Genomic DNA, 18,689 nt, shown 5'->3' on the forward strand with positions numbered 1-18,689 from the left:
AAAAGGTAAATGTCCCAAGGTATGCCAGAGTGGCAGCCAGTCAGCCAGCAATTGAAAAACCAGAGGAAACATCATGTTATTAAAAACCTCTAATAATTTGTCAGAAAAAGCTTATTACACAGCACCGTAAATTCACTATCCCTTTGGTTTATTGAGATAACCCAGTAGTTTCAGGGGGAAGAGGCTGAAACCAAACCCATTGTTACACAAGAAAAAGAGGGGACAGTAAAAGCAAGAATTTGAAGTCATCAAGGTGTTTGACAGTAAATCAACAACAGGAGTAGGTAAACCCCAGGTTTTTTAAGTTAAATACACAAATACACGTTGAAGGATTAAAGACAGAAAGCTACTGCAACAACAACAAATGCTTTAAAAAAACCCAACAACACAGACTTAACTCTTTTCTCTAAGTTTGTTATATTCCAAAATCTACAACATAAATTCAAAATATAAAGTGCATTAGGTTTTTTGCTTCTAAACCGTTTTTTGGGAAGCAATTCAATGAACGGCTGTATTAATGCTGTCATACAGAGATCAAGAAAAGCGTTTCACGCGTTAGAGCCATTAACAAATGAATTTTGCCAGCTCCATCTTAGCCGGCTTTTCACATCAGCAGAACACGCGGAGAAAAAGGATCTGAGAACACGACTTGTAGAAATAGTCATCAGACTCGGTTACAACGTAAATTTGGGGGTTTTTATTACAGGATTTTATGTAAAATTTTCTCTTCTGCAAAAAAACCCAACTCGTTCAAGCTGAAGAAGCTTCTAACATGCAACTGAAAAAACTTAAATTGTTTAAGGCCTCCAGACATTAACAAGAAGTTAAACACTTCTAATTACTTTGCAAGTTCTCTTAATTTAATAATTAAAAAATGTAAGTGTAATAGCAGCATAGCCTTACAATTCTGTATGGTTCTAAGACCAGTGAATTACGCAGTGTCAATTGGTCTAATTTAATGACTAGATTTTTTCCTTCTTCACAGAAACCACAAGATACATGTCCCAGTTCCTTCATTCTGCGCGTGTTTTTACACTACCTGGATTTAGGCTTCACATAAGAGAAAATTTCTGACCCCCGAAGCTTTTCTTTCCTTTTCTGTACTTGCAAACTTCTCTAATTCAAAGGTACGACAGCTGGTAGGAAGGAGTTAACGGGAACTTCCAGATGACAGAATTCATTTCCCAAAGAGAGTACCGAGACAGCCGTTCAAGGAGAAAAACTTTATACTGAATTACGCTAGATTGAAATTGATGGGACAATCAGATCCCTTGGCAACTGCTAATCCGGTAGATAAAAAGATTTCTATTCAAACCAAGCGCCGAGATACTAACGGTGAGCTGAAGCCTAAGGACCAAAGCAGATCTTCAACGCAATGCAAACTTGCTTTAAATTTGACAGCTGTAAGTGTGCACTTCCCAAATTTTTGGAAGCAGTGCTCAGTGGCCTTGGTCTGATACATAATAAGCCTGACACACTATGTCCAACTATTTGGACTGTCTGATCTGCCAACTGCCTGCACCCATGGTTAAAAGTAATTGCATACCTGAAGAATTTGATTAGATTTTAAACATATCTCTCCGGGGATGGCAGTACGTGGCTATGCCACTGGAGAAATTTTTGGTCAGCTTTTTTTGAACATCTGAATGTGAAAATATGTGGCAAACGCGCACCAAAACAAAAGTTAGGACCTAAAATAACTGTGTGAAATTCCACTTTCACCCTCACTTTGGATTAACAAGATGAACAAACAAGTGTGATCAACAGGACCTCCACTGGAACTGAAGACTGGGAGTGTAAAAGCACGTCAACAAAACACGGTCATACACAGAGACACAAAATTAAGGCACGTAAAATGGCAACGTGCACTAGTGCCTTAGGAAATACCTATTTCAGCTGCTGCTCAATTTCAGAGAACAGATGGAAACATTTAAAATCTGGGCAACGGGATTTTTTTCTTAATAATTCAATAATTTCTTAATAGTATCAAGACAGCCTGAAAAACAGGTAAGAATGCCTTTAATTCTCAGTGACCTGAGATCTGTGCAACCTAATGAGGCTAGTTTACCACCCCGATCCTTAGTGATAAGATTTTAAACAGCTGAAAGAGTTTTCTGCTCTGTGGCATCATCCAAAATTTCTAATAGCCTTGTAATATATTAAATGAGGAATATGTCAGTATATTCTTCTTGTGATTCGGCCTTAGCAGGTACAAGTAACAGCGTTCAAGTCCTTCCTCAGCTCCACTAGGTACAATTTTTTTGAGGGTTATGTTCTTGAATACTTCTAGTAAGACATATCTAAAGGTTTGGCGCTAGAGAAAGCGACTCACCTTACACACGAAACAAGAGTCTCCAAGGAGATCTAGACAGAAAGCCTGACGTACTTCCGAAGAGCCAACACAAGCACTACTAAAGTCAGCCTCCGAACATCTTGTTATATTATGAAACACCCAAACCAAGGCACCATACGGAATATGACCATTACTAAAAAAGTTTTAACGCTGTAGAAGCTCATGTAGCTAATAGTTAGCTGCTACTAAGTGAAATTATTGAATTAGCAATTTTAAAGTAGGGTTCCAAATAGTCTTCTGAATCATTTACTTTTTGAACTATAAACGTGTCCTCTGCTAGACTACATAAATTAAGAATCTACTCATGCAGCTAGATCCCCATCCTGCGTACTGGGGCTTTGCCACAAAGCAGTGCAAATTTACTCTAAGTCAGAATTTATCCTAAAACATACACGAAACTGTAGTAAATGGAAACAATCAAATCATTTGTCTGTAACTGCTGTAGGTCAGCCCCAGCCAAGTGCACTCCGGTAAATACAACAGGGTAAAAAAAATTTGTACTTCAGCACCTTCAAGTATTTTAGGCAGCAGACAAAACCGAGCAGTTTAAAACAAGGTTTTACTTTAAATAGACTTTTGTTTTATTCTTCCAGTGAAACCTTAAATACAGGAAATATGAATTCACCTGCTCAGAAACACTACTGTACTCTAACACTCCTCGTATTATCATCAAGAACTACTGTTATACCCATGTACCAAAATATTTTATATCAATATTTCTTCCCACTTGATGTAACCAAGTCATTTTGCGGCAGAGTTAATTTGACAGCACAGAGTAAACTCTCCTTTCTGCTTTATCAGTTTTATTCATTGTCTTATTCCAAATACAAATCCTACCGCACACTCCAAACGCGTTGCGATGGTACGCTGAATGGGAGCCGGGGCCCTCGCGCCACAGGTCGCAGAGATGAAAACACTAAATCTCTGCACAGGAATTAAAGAGCACAACTCTTTCAAAGCGGTCACATTTCACATGGCTTTTCTAAACTCACTCAACCCCCCAATCCTGAACTTTGCTAACTGCAGACCATTTAGCATCTCTGTACGCATTTTGCCAATATGCTTGATACAAATGCGTCTGGTAGCATGCTTTCCAGATGCCATTTATGAAGATTAACAAGTATAATCAATAAAAAGGAATATAAGTTTATTTTACTCTCCGCTTTGAAATTTTTGCGTGACCAGCAATAGAAGACGACTTGGAGACTGCCACGTATGTAACTGGGTGTGAAGAGTCACACCGAGAAGGTAGATCCAACACACCTTTGGAGCAAAGATGGTCCCTGCCCAAACGACTACAGTCACAGGCAGGGACCATCCCACTATAAAAACAGTTTGAGATAGGGGAGTTTTGAGAAATTAAGATAAACCAAAAAGCTAGAGAGATAAAATTTTAAAATTTGTTTTGATTTTCCACTTTTAGAGAGTAACGCTTTTTTAAACAACTTAATCCATGAAGCTTTTTGGAACTATAGCAAGATAATTTAACACATTATGCTGCTCTGGAGTTTAGGTCACACACACTGACATCATGTTTTGCAGGAATTTTGAATATCCTCAGCATTATGTTATTTGACATTCATGGAATCATCTCAGGTTAAGCCAAATGGCAATACATTGCCGCAGCTTGTATTTTAGTAACGGCAACGCTGCCAGCTTAGCAAGGGATTCAGGATTTCAGGTATTTTGTATTATCGCAGAGGCGCTATACGTGCATTTACATACAGTAACTGTTCTATCAGTGGAGACGTTCGTCAGTGATTTACGGGCAGAGCACTTAAGCACAATTATCAACTTTGAAGCCTATCAATTTGATTTTTGCCTGCCTTCCTTCTTTTTAGCTGGCATTAGCACCAGAAGCTCTGGCATAGATTGTGTTCAGTTTGCACACATTTAAAACCAGTGTTGATTTCCTGGGACAGCCAATTTAAAACTGCTTTTTAAAAACACCCTTTAACCCAGTAAGATTTACAAAAGGGCCATAAAGATTTCTTGTACTATTAACCATTTGATTTCCAGCACCCTAGAGCAAGGCTCATTTTCTCTTTCCCCTATACACTAAAGTGACTTTCTCAAACCACTGCAAATTGTAGCAGGATTTCCCAGAGGCGGCGTGCCTCCTCTCCTCGCTGCCCCATGTACACCACGCACGCGCGGGTACCCCAGCATTTGTCCATGGCAAAGCACAACAATTCCTTCTGTGGGCTGGATGGACAGCCAGCTATCCACTACCTGTACTGGAAAGCACACAACATTTCAAAACCTCTTCCACTGCTCCAGGCTCCCCGGTCTGGCAGCTCAGAGCTCTCAGCCCACTGCTCGGGTCGGAGCCTTTACAGCCACCAGCACCCTGGAGTGAAGCTGAAGCACTTCAAGAGGGGGAAGACGGGTAGACGTGGTGCTGAGGGACACAGTTTAGTGGTGGATTTGGCAGTGTTAGGTTTATAGTTGGCTCAATGATCTTAAAGGTCTTTTCCAACCTCAATGATTCTATGAGGGGCTCATCAAATTTATGGCTGAGACCAAATGATCTGCTCCCTTGCCCAACCAAAAACCTAGCCAAAGAACAGGGACAAAGAAAACGACGGGAGAAAGAACGAAACAAAAAGAAGCATGTGAGCCTACGAGAGAACTGTGAGCACTGCACAAAGCACGTATTTTGGATATAAGAGGGACCAGCTTTTTGTCCGGTTAAACCACAGATGTCTGCTGCACCCAAGATCACGTCTACAGACAAATCCTGCTGTTGAGATTGAACTGTAAACATGGGACCCAAGGACTCAGTCCCCTCTCCCATTCCCTAAAGACATCTCTCCTGCCCCGCTCTCCCTGAGGACGGACAGTATTTCCCAGCAGTTTCATACAGCGCACCGAAAGCCAAGGGACTGCACGGAGGACAATCTGCTCTTTGCATGTCTGCAACCTCAGATGCTTGATGCTGTTTAGCAGGGGGCTTTTTTGTTTGTTTTCTAATTATCAACTCATACAATTCTCTGAATTTCCTTTTGTTGTTTTATTAAGCACTTATATTTTTCGATTTAATAAAATGCCAGGGACACAACATTACTCTCCATGTATTTTCTGTTTTTTCAGAAGGGACAAAAAGGAACAGGCATCCAATTTACTTTTTGGTATCTTTTGGTTTAACAGTAATGCTAAACGTATTCTGCTGTTCAGGTGCAAGCTATCAGTTACCAGATAGCTTTTTGGAATATTGATTTTATTTTAAGAGAAACATGTTAAGCATAAATAGTTTACAAAATGAAAAAGCAGGATGAAATTATGAAAGCAAGCAGAACTGACAGCATATGACGCTAAGGTAGAATATTTCCTAAGTGCCTATGTCATACATCAGACTTCTCTATGCCCCTTGGCAAGGCTCATTCTCTCTCCTCCTGCTGTCCCTGCTGCCAGCCCCACCTCCCTTAGCACGGGAAACAGTTCTTCAAACTGTGCAAAACAAGCTGAGAGTCTATTACTTCTAACTTAGTCATCAGTAATGACCTTGCTTTGGAGTCACATGTATTAGCTAAAACTCACCGCGTACCGTTACTGCTGGGGAGGTGTCGCCCCGCGTCCTGTAGCCCAGGTGGGACACTCCCTCCTGCCTCTAATCGTCCCGTGCACGACCTTTGGGTACCCAACTGGTGACGCACCCAACCTTTAATGGGGTGAAGTTACCAGCTACTAAGCTTCTTTCTGGAAGCGTTCTTTGAAATACTGCAAAACCTGGTATTTTTTTTTTTAAACACCTAAAGAGTACCAGTTTTCTCAAACCAATTCATTGTCTTCCCTCCTCCTGGATACACACTGATATCTTACACATCCATCAAAAGCGTTGGCATAACCTGGGACTCGAAGCACTGAGAACCACTGCCCACGCCACGCAAGTGTCCATCACAAAGGCACTAGCTGATGTCCTGCTAGCAAATGCTTATACTCACCACCACACCAGTGAAGCCTCCAAACTGTACTTCACACACAATGGAAACCTTCTCCTGGTGAGTCACCAGGAAGTTATTCTTTTTTTGGCACCAGTATGGATCAGAGTAAATTAAAGGAGTAAATTAACAGACATGCAGGAAAGCTCTTCTCCTGCATCCCAAATCTCTAAAGCCATTTTTGGACTTGTAGGCATGAACCACTGAAACAACAACAGATGAAGAGACAGTCTGATTCCTGAAAAGGACTGGCCAAAGGCCTTACATCTCGTATTCCTGTCAAAATACATCCAAAAGATATCATATGTGAAATCTATCAAAAGCTGAGTGTTAAAAAATTAAATCAACCTAATTAGATAGACAGCTAGCCTTTATTAAGTAGTTACGGAATGTCCATGGTAAAAAGCACACAGGCTCTAGAGATCACCAACATCTGCATTTAAAACTACACCGGGATCATGTATTTGACGATGAGGTGAGCGAAACTTAAATAAAAGGTAAGTTCTTCTAATGTTCAAAGACTGCCTTGAAGGTGTAGCATGTTTTTAGCTATTTTAGCACATTTTCTTTAGAAGCAGAGATCAGGTTTGTGTTTCTTGGCTTCCAAGTCTTGAAAGTATTAACTCTGCTTTGAGTTTTCAGGAATACTTCTCTATTTTGTTTTCCTGTCAAGCCTGGAGCTGCAGCGGACAAGGACAAGCTCAGGGGTTGCTGCCTTCATAGGGGCAACGGATCAGGAGGGAGCACCCGAATCCACCCGAAAACGTGTGCTGTTAAGTTCCCAGGGACAAAAGACCATCTGTGCAGTCTTTGAAGATCTCATGTGGGCAACTGAATGGTCAGACAACAATTTCTGGAGAGCTCTCCTTCGGCAGACACAGAGAAGGGAACTTTGAGGAGTACATGACAAGTGCACACAGCACAGATTTGGACAAATCCAGATGTGTCCGAGGTTACCCCCCCACTGACATCTGTTGGCCAAACCCTGAATCTAGTAATTTATTGAACTTAAATCACCAAGTTGCAGAAGTTATGGAAAAATCTACTAAAAAAGTAACCCATGTTTATTTTCTCTAGAAAATCTTCACAAGAGAACCTCATTAGAAACATCTCCAATATCTTTGTTTTTTACCTTTTATTAGAGCAGAAGAATCATGGGAATGAATGACAGAGATGGCTTCAGCATTCAGCGTCCTTCATGGTACCAGTGAACAGTTTTAGATGGGACAAAATACTAGATGAGTTCAAGGACCAACAAGAAAAAATTAACTAATAATGAATCTCAGAGCTCGTACTACAAAACATGCTGCAAAAATATCTAAATTTGTCAAATCCAGAAGGGCCAGGTATCTCAAATGAGATGCCTATCCAAAATGTAGCCATGAAACACACCTCAATGGATACAGCACTGCACTTTGTGAACCGAACCGAAAAGCTTTTTCAGTTCTGACATCAGTTTCCGCAGAAGCAGGACCTAACTCAGACCTCAGTAATAGCACATGAACACTGACTGTATCCTCAAATCTGCTTTAACATCACCTTTTTATCATCACTAAATGACCACATTTAGTTCAATGCTAAAACATATAGTTTAATCCTCGATTCGTGTTTTATAAACTTCTATTTCTATCCAAACAAATAACTCACTGTTGTGTCAGTCCAGTAGCAATTTGCTATGTTGGATTTTTTTTTCTCCCTTTCAGTGAATACATCCCATTATTGTAAATATTATATGAACTTGAACCTAAGGAACACAGCCCGGCTATTCCGACACCCAAGGAAGAACCTATGGTCCCCGGCAAGCTCTCCCTGCCTCCCAGCAATGCCACCCAGTTCACTTCCCAGGCTGAGGGGCTAAACTGGTTTTACTATTTATATACTTAGTTCTGGATTTAGGAATTGATCATGGAGGAGGATGTCAGACCCTTCTCTCCATCCAGTCAAAAATGTAAACCCCTTACCCAAACCCTAGAAGTCACTTACGGCTTTAGGTGCTCCTCCAGAAGAGCTCCGTAGTGGGAAGGGACCGAGGGTGCTGGTCGCAGAGCCCTGAGGGATTCTGCCTAAGCCTGTACCTGGAGCACAGGCTCTAAATATACAGCAATGCAATTTTTTCCCTATCACGGAATTTTGCGTTGAACTATATATTTGGGGCAGCACTAGCCTTAATACATGTTTTCGCCTCCAAAAAATCTCTAACTTCTATTTAACATTTCCCACATTGTTTCTATCAGTAATTTAGGGGCTAAAGCAGTAAGGCACGTCAGTAGGATAGCTGCAAACATAGTACGCTGTGTATCAATTTTATGCTAGAGAGCTGCAGCTAAAGTATGCTAGGCTGTGTTTCTTAGCACACTGTTTGGCAGATTATTTTCACATAAATGGTTTTCACAAACTTTCCAATTGGCATCGTTTTTTCTCTTTGCACATAGTGCAAGAAAATGCTAAAGCATGTGTACAGGGAGATGAAGAAAGTATATAATACTATAACAACAACAAGCAACAACGCAATTATGAAAGATTTAGTAGGTATAAGCAAGGAGGAAAATACTTAAGTCCTTCCAGATGAAAGGTAGAGCAGTATTATAAAAAGCTATTTCTTACTATTACAAGCAATTAAATATGGAAATATTTTCTAAGTGAAATAGCGAGCTCACTATCACTTCCAGGCTTTGAAACAAGATCAGGGAGCTTTCAAATAGGCGAGCTTGAATCCAGGTTCTGCAAAAAGTGATAGTCTGCATGCCGAAGGAAACGAGCAAACAGTCCCTGCGGTCTCTTCTGGCCTTTGGGTTTTTAATTCCCTTCCTCTCCCTTAACATGCCCAGAAAAAAAGAGATCCGTCTTGGGCAGGAAAGCAAAATAAGCAGAGTAGATCTATAGATGGAAGACACAACCGAAGAATCTATGTCCAATTGAAGGCACTACTCCCACCTTCACTCAAAGATATGCTTTTACAACAAGTATTTCTAATTTGAAAGCATTTTATCATTGATCAGCTGCACTTTACTGCTTTGCAAAAGGACTTCAATATAGCTTTGTACATTAAGGAGACGTTTGTAGAGTCTGTTTTGCTGGGGAAAGAAACAGCAGCTATGGGAAACGCAGCTTGTGTCCCTTCACCCTGCTACTTCCCAAACGAGCATCATCCGATGCCGTGTGTGGTCCAGATCTCTGGACCTTGCTCTTTCTCATCAGCTTCTTCCCTCCCCGCTCCCTGCAGCTGCAGCCAGGCTGGTTCGTTTGTAATTATAAACCATCTTCTACTGTCTCAGATGGAATTTTAGCTTTGCATTCCTGTAGCCCAAATCAAAACTATTCATAAAGAATGCATAATTTTATATGTTTAGATGGGACAATCGTGATAAACTAATATGAGGGCATCGAACCTCATTCGAAAACATCTGTGTCAAACCAGTGACTTGTCGTGTGAACATTTAACTTCTTTTTCTTCAGCTACACTGGGAACAACAAGTTTTTTGGTAAAATGTACCAGTATATCACCCCAAAGCAGCGACCCATTTTGCTAACGAGAACCTAGACAGACCTTTCTTACGTCCTAGCAGGGCAAAAAAGCCACCATTTCACAAGATCTTTTGTGCCGCCAAAACAAAACGTCAATATTCTGCTCCTGTTGTGAGCACAAGGCTCTTTTTTTCTAAGAAAACGGACTATCTAAAAATAGGTGTGTTTAGGATGGTGCTCCCACCATCTTAAACAGGTAGGCAAAAGGTAAACTTGTTTTGTCATTTGAAACAGCATACCTATTTTTAGAGATTTGAAATGTATTTCAAATTTGAGATAATCAACAAAATCCAATTTAGGAAAAATCATGAAAATCATCCTCTTAACCTATGTACTACTTCTTTATAATAACTTCCACTGAAAAGATATTGCAAAGAAGTCTTAAGTACAAAGCAAACAGACAAAACCAACTGAATTATGGACACACATTTGGTGGTAACCACCAAATTCTATACCACGGTGCTGAGAAAGGTGTCTGGTCAGGTTTTACTGTTCTCAGTCTTGGACACTGTAAACCAACTGGTTTTTACAGGATTTCACGGATGCAGACAAGGTATCAGGGCTATCCACACGCTTATTATATGTGACAGACGTCAAAATCAGCTAAATATTGGTAATGTGTCATTTTTAAAGTAATATCACCTAAATCAATGATTTGCTAACTTGCTACACTGGAAGATACGTGTTTTGTGGTTTCATAATATGAATGAATTAGCAATGCACTTCAAAATGCCCCTTTGCAGCAACAACAGTACTTTTCTCTAGCATCACCGGTTCCAAATAATTGTTTTTCAAAGATTAAAACCAATTTTAATGAGGATTAACTCGATCAAGGCACGTGCATAAATTTCTGTTGATATAACACTTGAAGACAGTTACTAAGATTTTTACACTTTAAATGGTATTATAAGAGTTAGAATGATACTTGAGTAAAACGATCTACTGATCAATCCTTTGCACAGACACAGTAATATACTAGTATCATCTACGTGAATGTTGAATTCATCGTGTTTTTCACCAAGCAGCAGTTATCTAATCTTCTGCAAGTCAATGGAAATACCGTCATTAAGCTTTAATCAGGTAAAGTTTTCTTACTTTCTCCAGCTGTGAAATTTCATACTACACACAAGGTAGTCAATAACTTTACCAAGATCACTTGAATATGACTATTTGGGGGTTATAAGGCCGCAAAGAAGCCAAAAGTTGACATGCAACTAACAACCAAGTGCTCCCTTCTACTTTCTAAAAAAATCAAGACCTTTATTCGGTGCTGTTCTCGACTAATTAGAGAGTTGTTGTACGGGAACATGCGGTGTATTTATCCACTTTGGAAGACGCCTCACTCTCTCATCTACAGAACGCAAAAGCCAAGGACTTTGACTGATGCCAGTATCTATCTGCTGAAGATCCTTTTAGACTACGTAACACTGCTTCTTCTTCAAGAAGATGAAATTGTGTAAAATAACCATCTGAAGCATATGTGTCATGGGTATATATTTAATTCTATACTATGAGAATATAATATAAACTGAAAGCTACTACATGAGAACTTCATTCAACACAAAGAATATCCTCCAGTCAGACCACCTACATGTCAGACTATTCCAGGCTACCATTATGCCTACTGTCAACTCTTCATTTGCCTCCAGAATCTATCCTATGAAAATGTCACTTGCTGTCACTCAACTCCTTAAGCTATGCTTGAGAGAAAAAGAAAATTGAAGGAAAAAAAAGAACCCGAACCAACATAAATGTCTACACTAGAAAATGTATAAAACTTCCAAACAAGAATTAGTAGCATAAGCAAAAACATTGTGTTAGAATTATTTAGGTGAGGTTAAATCATATACATTATAATACACATAAGTGATACAGGTTTTGTTCTTCTGCTTTTATTGAAGGTGAAGCTGTGGCCAGGTTTCCTGGTCCAGTTCCCATTCCCTTTGTCAGGACAGCAATTAAGTGAGAATTCTGTCATGTAGCTACCTTCTCATAAACTATGATCAAATTAGACACAGGATTCAACAACAAACATTTCTATTTATGTATCAACAGTACGAAAATGATAGCGTTTTGTTTTCTGACATCTAAACAACACATATCTCAAAGATATTACAGTTACTTTGTAAAATTCACACTGGGATCTACGCCCTAAATAGTTTTAGTTCCTGTATTAAGGACTCAACAGATGGATGGAGCTGATATTTTAACTTTTCCAGCTACCTTTCAAATGGAAAGTTTAGTTCACCCATCCTTTTCCTGACCTCAAGTATTTTTGCCCCCACTCTCAGAACGGTACCTATAAACTTTCATACACTGAGGATAAAAGCCAAAAGAAATTTAATGAATCCTTTGAAGTGATGTGGTCGTAGCCTGGGATACAAAGCTAAAGCCGATTGTGGCGATCTTGGTGAAAACTTTACCTCCCATCAACATTTTTCAGGGATGTGGTAAAAAATAAAAATAAACATTCTGTTTTGACTGATGGCTCTGGAGTATCACCACAGGTTTTCAGAGAAAGAGTGGCTCTTTTCTTCTGAAACTTTGCGTGAGCTTGAATTTAAAAGCATCACTGGTTTTAATTTAAACACGTTGCACTGAACTGGGACCCTTTTAAAAGAAGAGACAAAGATGTTTGAGATTCACTGAGCTGGATGAGCAGAAACCAAGGGGGGTAGGGATATGCTGACAAAAGCCAGTTAAGAATCTGAAAAATGATGATGCCTTGTTTAAAGATAAACCAACAAAAGCAAAAATTAGTTAGTTCAAAGCTCTTATTTCTCATTGTAGGAAAGCTGTTGTGGTTATACTTGTAACATATAAATTGCAGTTCCTGGTGGTACAAGGTGAGATGCGACATGGATAAACACTGGTGACCCAAGTGAACGCGCCAACTTCAGCCCAGGGCTGTACGCAAAGCCGTGGGAGCACCAAGGGTTCCTCCCTTCCCACCACTGCCTTTACAGAACCAAAACCTTGCTTAACTGAAGACAACTGCAAACAGCTCAGAGTCAAGGAAAGCTCCCGACCCTTCTCCCTCCACATGATAACGAGGACGGAAACAAGGAGAAAAGCCAACTTGGCCAGGCCTTTGCTGGGGGGGACACTCGCATCTGGGACAGGACCCACTGCTCAGAATCACCAACACCAGTTATCCAAACCAACCACTGGCTGATGAACCACAGCACAGACATCTCGCTTTTTTTTGTACTTTCACTTCCCTCAACCGTTTCGATAGGCTCTCATCGTGATAGCAGGTCTACAAGGATGTGAATTTATAGTAAGGGGAAAATAAAATTAAATAGCAAAATGGAAAAAACCCACCTCCACAAACTTCCAGAACATCTTCATGTAAAGAAAAACAATGGTTTCCTACGTTTTCATTAACAGCTATATTTCAAATTTGCTACCCTTGAGCTGCTTTTTAGAGCACTGTTTTTTCAGAAGGAATTGAAGACCTGAATTTGGTTTGGTGTTACAACAGAAAAAGAATAATTCAGTTTATAGTACATACTACATTCTTCCTTTAAATATTTTGTGTGATTAACAAATAATGATAGTAGTTCTATTACCTGTTATTTTAAACCCATAGCTCTTCAAGGAAAAATGAAGATGATGTGGCTTTTACTTCACAGAAGTTTCTTGAGGTATTACAGGAAAATGTAAGGATGGATATTCATAAAACTTTCTAACTTTCTAACATCCCAAACTGAAATCATAAAAACCCCCAAAACCTTCTGGAGACACGCAGGCTGCTGTGACTGTATGAAGCCTTAGACAACTAATTGAGAAGCTGTATGGCTAGCTTTGCTAAGAAAAATTAGACATTAAAAAAGGTCAATTTTAACAGTTGTGCTACGATGTTTTTAAAGAGGGATGTACTGCAGTATCAGAAATTTTTGCGTTATTTAACTTTGAAATGACAATTAAACTACTGAGCTTGATTAATGTGGTAACAATAAAAATGTGTGGGGAATATTTACTTTTGTTCAGGGTGCCCTCTGTCCCAGTCTTTCAGAATGGAAAGGCCTTGTTTGCAGTATTTATTTACAGTGGCTGCATCAAGGAAAAGTTCAAAACATCACCTCATATTTTACTTGAAAAATTTACTTGAAAATTGTTTCAGAAGCTGGACCAGCTGGAAAAGAAACAGAGACCATGGAAAACAAACGTCTTGCTCTGGTGAAACGTGAAAAACTTGGCAGAAGAGGTACAAAATTTTCTGCTAAGGCAGCAAATGACCTATCAGGTCTACTATATTTAAAACATATTCTAAAATTTGGCTCTAAAATGTACCTAAAAGTAGTGATATTGTAGAAAAACATTTTAGGAATATCTTTTTTTTTTTTCCTTCCCCCAAATTCTTGAAATCATTTCTGTAGAAGTAACTTTCAAATTAAGTAGGTTTCCCTTTATTAAATTTCAAAAGGTAGAATTAGTTTCTATCTTGCATTAGAGAAAATAACTTGGGATTTCACAAAAAAGCCAACCCTATCATATCAAAAGATGAGAGAGAGACAGAAAATTGACTGCTCTCAGAAAAACATTAGGGCTTCAGAAAAGACAATTGGGCTCCTTGGTTTTAATGGCAATTCAGGAAAAAATTGCCCGTCAATCTGGGCTGCAGGCTGCTGCAGGGAGAGAACTGATGCAACACGACACTGTTGCTTCTCTGTCTTAGAATAACTACAATCAAAACATTAGTAATGACACAGTTCTGAGACAAACTATTTAGAGAAGCACTCTGTATGCAGCGCCAAGTCGTTAGGCTGTATACTTCAGTAGAATTCAACAGCCTTATAAATTCCAAAGTTTGGATAGCGAGAGGCCCGATTTTGTGCAGCGATGTACCAGGAGACCCAGAATTACACAGTTCAGAAAGTTCTCAAAGACTCCACGGCCTGCAGCTGGAGGGGACACAGGGGACTAAACACGTCTATCATTTTATCGCACGGTATAAAAGCCTCTCTAGCTACTAGAATTTTCCAGGTACTGTTTAAAAAGACAAAATACAAGAAACAGATATAAACCTCACTCGCCCTCCTTAAGTTTGCATAACCATTTTTCTATTTTATTAATCCTATATGTTTTTGCACCCTTCTGTGTGATTAACGAGAAAAAAATATGAGGACTTGTAATGTATCGTTCTGGTTTCTGTCAGATCTGAAACAAGCAGTACAAACCAGTAAGTGCCATCTCAGTTTACGAATGAAGAAAATCCCCTGCGTTTGTGCTAAAACTGTTATATGCATCTTAAAAATACCCCAAAATTCCAAACTGTTTTCTAATGCACAATTTCAAGCATTAGGGAAGCGTGTAACCTCCCTAGCGCAGCACAGACACAGACTCGGCTCCTCCGGAGCACTCCACAGTCCCACTGAAGGAGCTCCGAGGCTGCTGGACTGGAGTTGACTCACATCGGCTGAGGCAGGGCATGGGCAGAGAGATGTGCAACCTTCAACACCCAGCTGTGCAGACTCACCTGGAGGAAAAAGGGGTGCAAATCCGGAGCCAGAAGAGAACTGTAATTCTGGAAAGTCAGTGAAATGAGGGAAGACCGGTACTGTGTGAGAATGGATAATGAACTTGGAATAGAAACCAGCTGATGTTAGAAATTACTTGGATGAGGGAGAATGAAAACAGAGATGCAGGATGAGAGACACACAAGGAACTAGGACACAAGTAAGAACGGCTCAATGTGAAACTGAATCATAGAATCCTCTAGGTCGGAAGGGACCTTTCAGATCATTGAGTCCAACCATCAACCTAACACTGCCCAAACCCCCACTATCCCATGTCCCTCAGCACCACGTCTGCCCAGCTTTTAAATCCATCTAGGGATGGTGATTCCACCACTGCCCTGGGCAGCCTCTTCCAATGCTTGACAACCCTTTCTATGAAGAAATTTTTCCTAATATCCATCCTAAACCTCCCCTGGAGCAACTTAAGGCCACTTCCTCTTGTCCTATTGCCTGTTCCTTGGGAGAAGAGACCAACCGCCCACTTGCTCCAACCTCCTTTCAGGCAGTTGTAGAGAGTGATAAGGTCTCCCCTCAGCCTCCTTTTCTCCAGGCTGAACCCCAAGCAGAATGAAACCATGACTTCAATAAAAGATGCCCAGGCCAACAATCCTTTCAATTCCTACGCTTTTCATGGAGGATCGCTGCTCTTGCTTTTCTGGCTTGAAAGAATCTTCATGGAGTGAGCACCCCAGTTCTGCAACTACTGTAAAAAGGACATAAACCCCAGCGGCCCATCAAAAGACCTGCCAGGGGAAAATGCTTCTGCAAAATAACCTGGGCTTCAGAGGTTGGGTTTTGCCAGAAAGTCTTAGTGAAAACCTGTTGCTAGCTAAAAGGTATAGCAAAGCATAAAGGCAAATTCTTAATTCTATCTGCAGAGCAAGGTTTGAAAATTATATAGCGCAGAAGATCTGGAACCACACACTGAACAATTAAAAATACTAGATAGCTGCATACTGATTAAATGCCACCTATTTAACGCAAGGATTTCCTTCTATGGAGAAAAATAGCATGTTATCATATAATTAAAGACTGCGTGATAATGTACAAGGTACAAGTGGGTGAACCAAGGTCACTAAGGTTTTGAAGTATTAGACTGCAAGCACAGTAATGCGTATTAAATACAAAAAGCCCTTGCATTTAAAAATAGATCAAATGGAATAGAAACAGTGGCTGCACATACCTATACGGCTGCGAACATTTTAGTACCAGTAGACAAAAGGAGTGCAAAATAAAAGCTAAGATGCTGAGAATGAGAGTTAATTTTTTTTTTTTTTATTTCATAGCATTCAAGAGGTTTATCCACATGTATGTATTAAAACTTTACGGAAATAACCAGTAAAACATTAACCTTACAAAGAAATACTTTCCCTGTCCCAGTTTTTCACCCACTAAAACTGTTTCTTCTTAACCCAAACGCAACCTTTGATACTTATTCCCCCAAAACATTTGGTTTTCCTTTACCAAACGTTGTAGGTCCCCATTTTAGAACAAATGAAAACATAGGCAAAGGTCTATCCTTGAAGGAAACCATAACAACAAAACAAACCCAAAAATTTAACCTCAACATCGCAGAGGTATAAATAACCTCTCTCAGCTCACGAGTGTTTATCTTTTGAATGAAAAGTTCTTCCGTTCTGGGGGGTCAAAAAAAAAGAAAAAAGGAAGGAAGGAAAAAAGAAAAGAGAACTGCCTTCATTTCTTTCTTAATTTGAGCTTCCCTCTAACAAACATCTACTGTTTGTTTCCTTATTTTAGGTCATGTAAGTCATTTATGCTTGCCGCGCTTTTTAACTCTTTCCCACCTGCTGTTCTCCTACAGCATCGCCCCGGAGCTGAGAAAACCCAGACCGATGGAACCAGGGCTGCGTTAACCCGGCTACATCTGCCAGTGTCCACTGCACACGGCGACATACCCGAGTAACATGAAGTGCCCCTGCAGTTAAACATGGGCTGAAAAAAACCCTCAAAAAAGTAAAAAGGGGGTTTCGTAGGAAAGCTCTGGCTTATGTAAAAAGATACAGAATGAGCAGTAAAACAGAAATGCATTACAAACGCTACAGAAATGAAATCATTTTTTAACACAGAAGTGAGACAGAACCTTGTCCCTGTGTGTCCCGACCCTGACGTTCCACCAGGCTGGGTCCCAGCTTATTACACAGTTCTAAGAATGTTCTGTTCATACTGCTTGAAAAATCAGTTACAAAGATCTACAGAACAAGGCCTTTCCCAGCAGATCAAGGTTGCCCGGACAAGCCTAAAGGCGGAAAATTAGTTACAAACACTGAATAAACTTTGTACGAGGTAGGTCAGTTTTGACTCTGTTGCATCACATGGTGTTGCGCTGCAGGTGAAGAAGAGTTTCAACAGGGCCACAGCATCCTAACAACACAGTGAGTTTTATTCTTCAAATAAACAGCTAATGAGAGCTAGTCAAAGTTCAGATTCGAGAACTAAGTAGCTTATTCATGAACTTATCCATCCTCTTATTCAACAGCATTTTACATGCTTCATTTTGAAAAGTCTCAGGCGAAGTCACTGTATTCAGAAGTTCAAAAATGAAGCTGTACCCGCATTTTGGACCCCTCTACTAAAACAAAGAAAAGCAAATATGTAAATTTCTAGTGAATTAAAGTGCCCCATTAGGAGTTCAATTATATTCTGAAATTATGTCTTAATTGCTTTGCTCATAGATGAGCTGTACAGCTAACCAAAAATCTACTGCCATATAATCATCACTAAATTTCAGATATTGCCACACATTAAATTAACAGCAGATAATGAGTGGGAAAATTAGCTCTATTTCCGTAACAGAAAAGATTCTTCCCATAGTACCTAGAGTGTTTTATACAGTTTCAAAATAGAAAAAATAATATACAAACAAAACTCTCCTGAATATCTAACACTTATTTTGACCAAAAGTCCACACATTCAAAATAAATAGTCCAAGCAGAGCGCACATCAGATTTGTGTCACTAATATTTAATTAAAAAGAAGTCACATTTCTAAACTTCTGTACAAATCTTCAAGAGATTGACCATTATTTTACTTTGTGTGTTGCTAGCTATTTCTTTCCCACATAACTTTTGTCTTTTTGAGTAGTAATCCCCGTGCCCAACCACTCTTTAGATTTTAATGTATAAGGTGTTCCTGGTTCTCATCAGTATCACAGACAGATAACGCAAATGACCCGTAGTGCGAAAAACTCGTGAGAAAGAAAGAATAAGGGATAACATTAAATGCAGGAAAAAAAAAAAACAAACCAAGCTAAGGATTCATATTCTTGTAACTAGAAGGAGGAAAAGAAACCGAGCTCCTTCCATATAGCTTATTTTTCCCATTAGGAGG

At 39.7% G+C, this 18,689-nt stretch overlaps 1 protein-coding gene across 9 annotated transcripts in view; it reads right to left on the bottom strand.

Moving 5' to 3' along the window:
• MBD5 (methyl-CpG binding domain protein 5) overlaps positions 1-18,689 on the bottom strand; it is a 148,719-nt gene that overhangs the window by 77,806 nt on the left and 52,224 nt on the right. The window lies entirely within an intron of this gene.

The sequence above is a fragment of the Chroicocephalus ridibundus genome, chromosome 7, assembly GCF_963924245.1.
Source record: "Chroicocephalus ridibundus chromosome 7, bChrRid1.1, whole genome shotgun sequence".
NCBI lineage: Eukaryota > Metazoa > Chordata > Aves > Charadriiformes > Laridae > Chroicocephalus > Chroicocephalus ridibundus.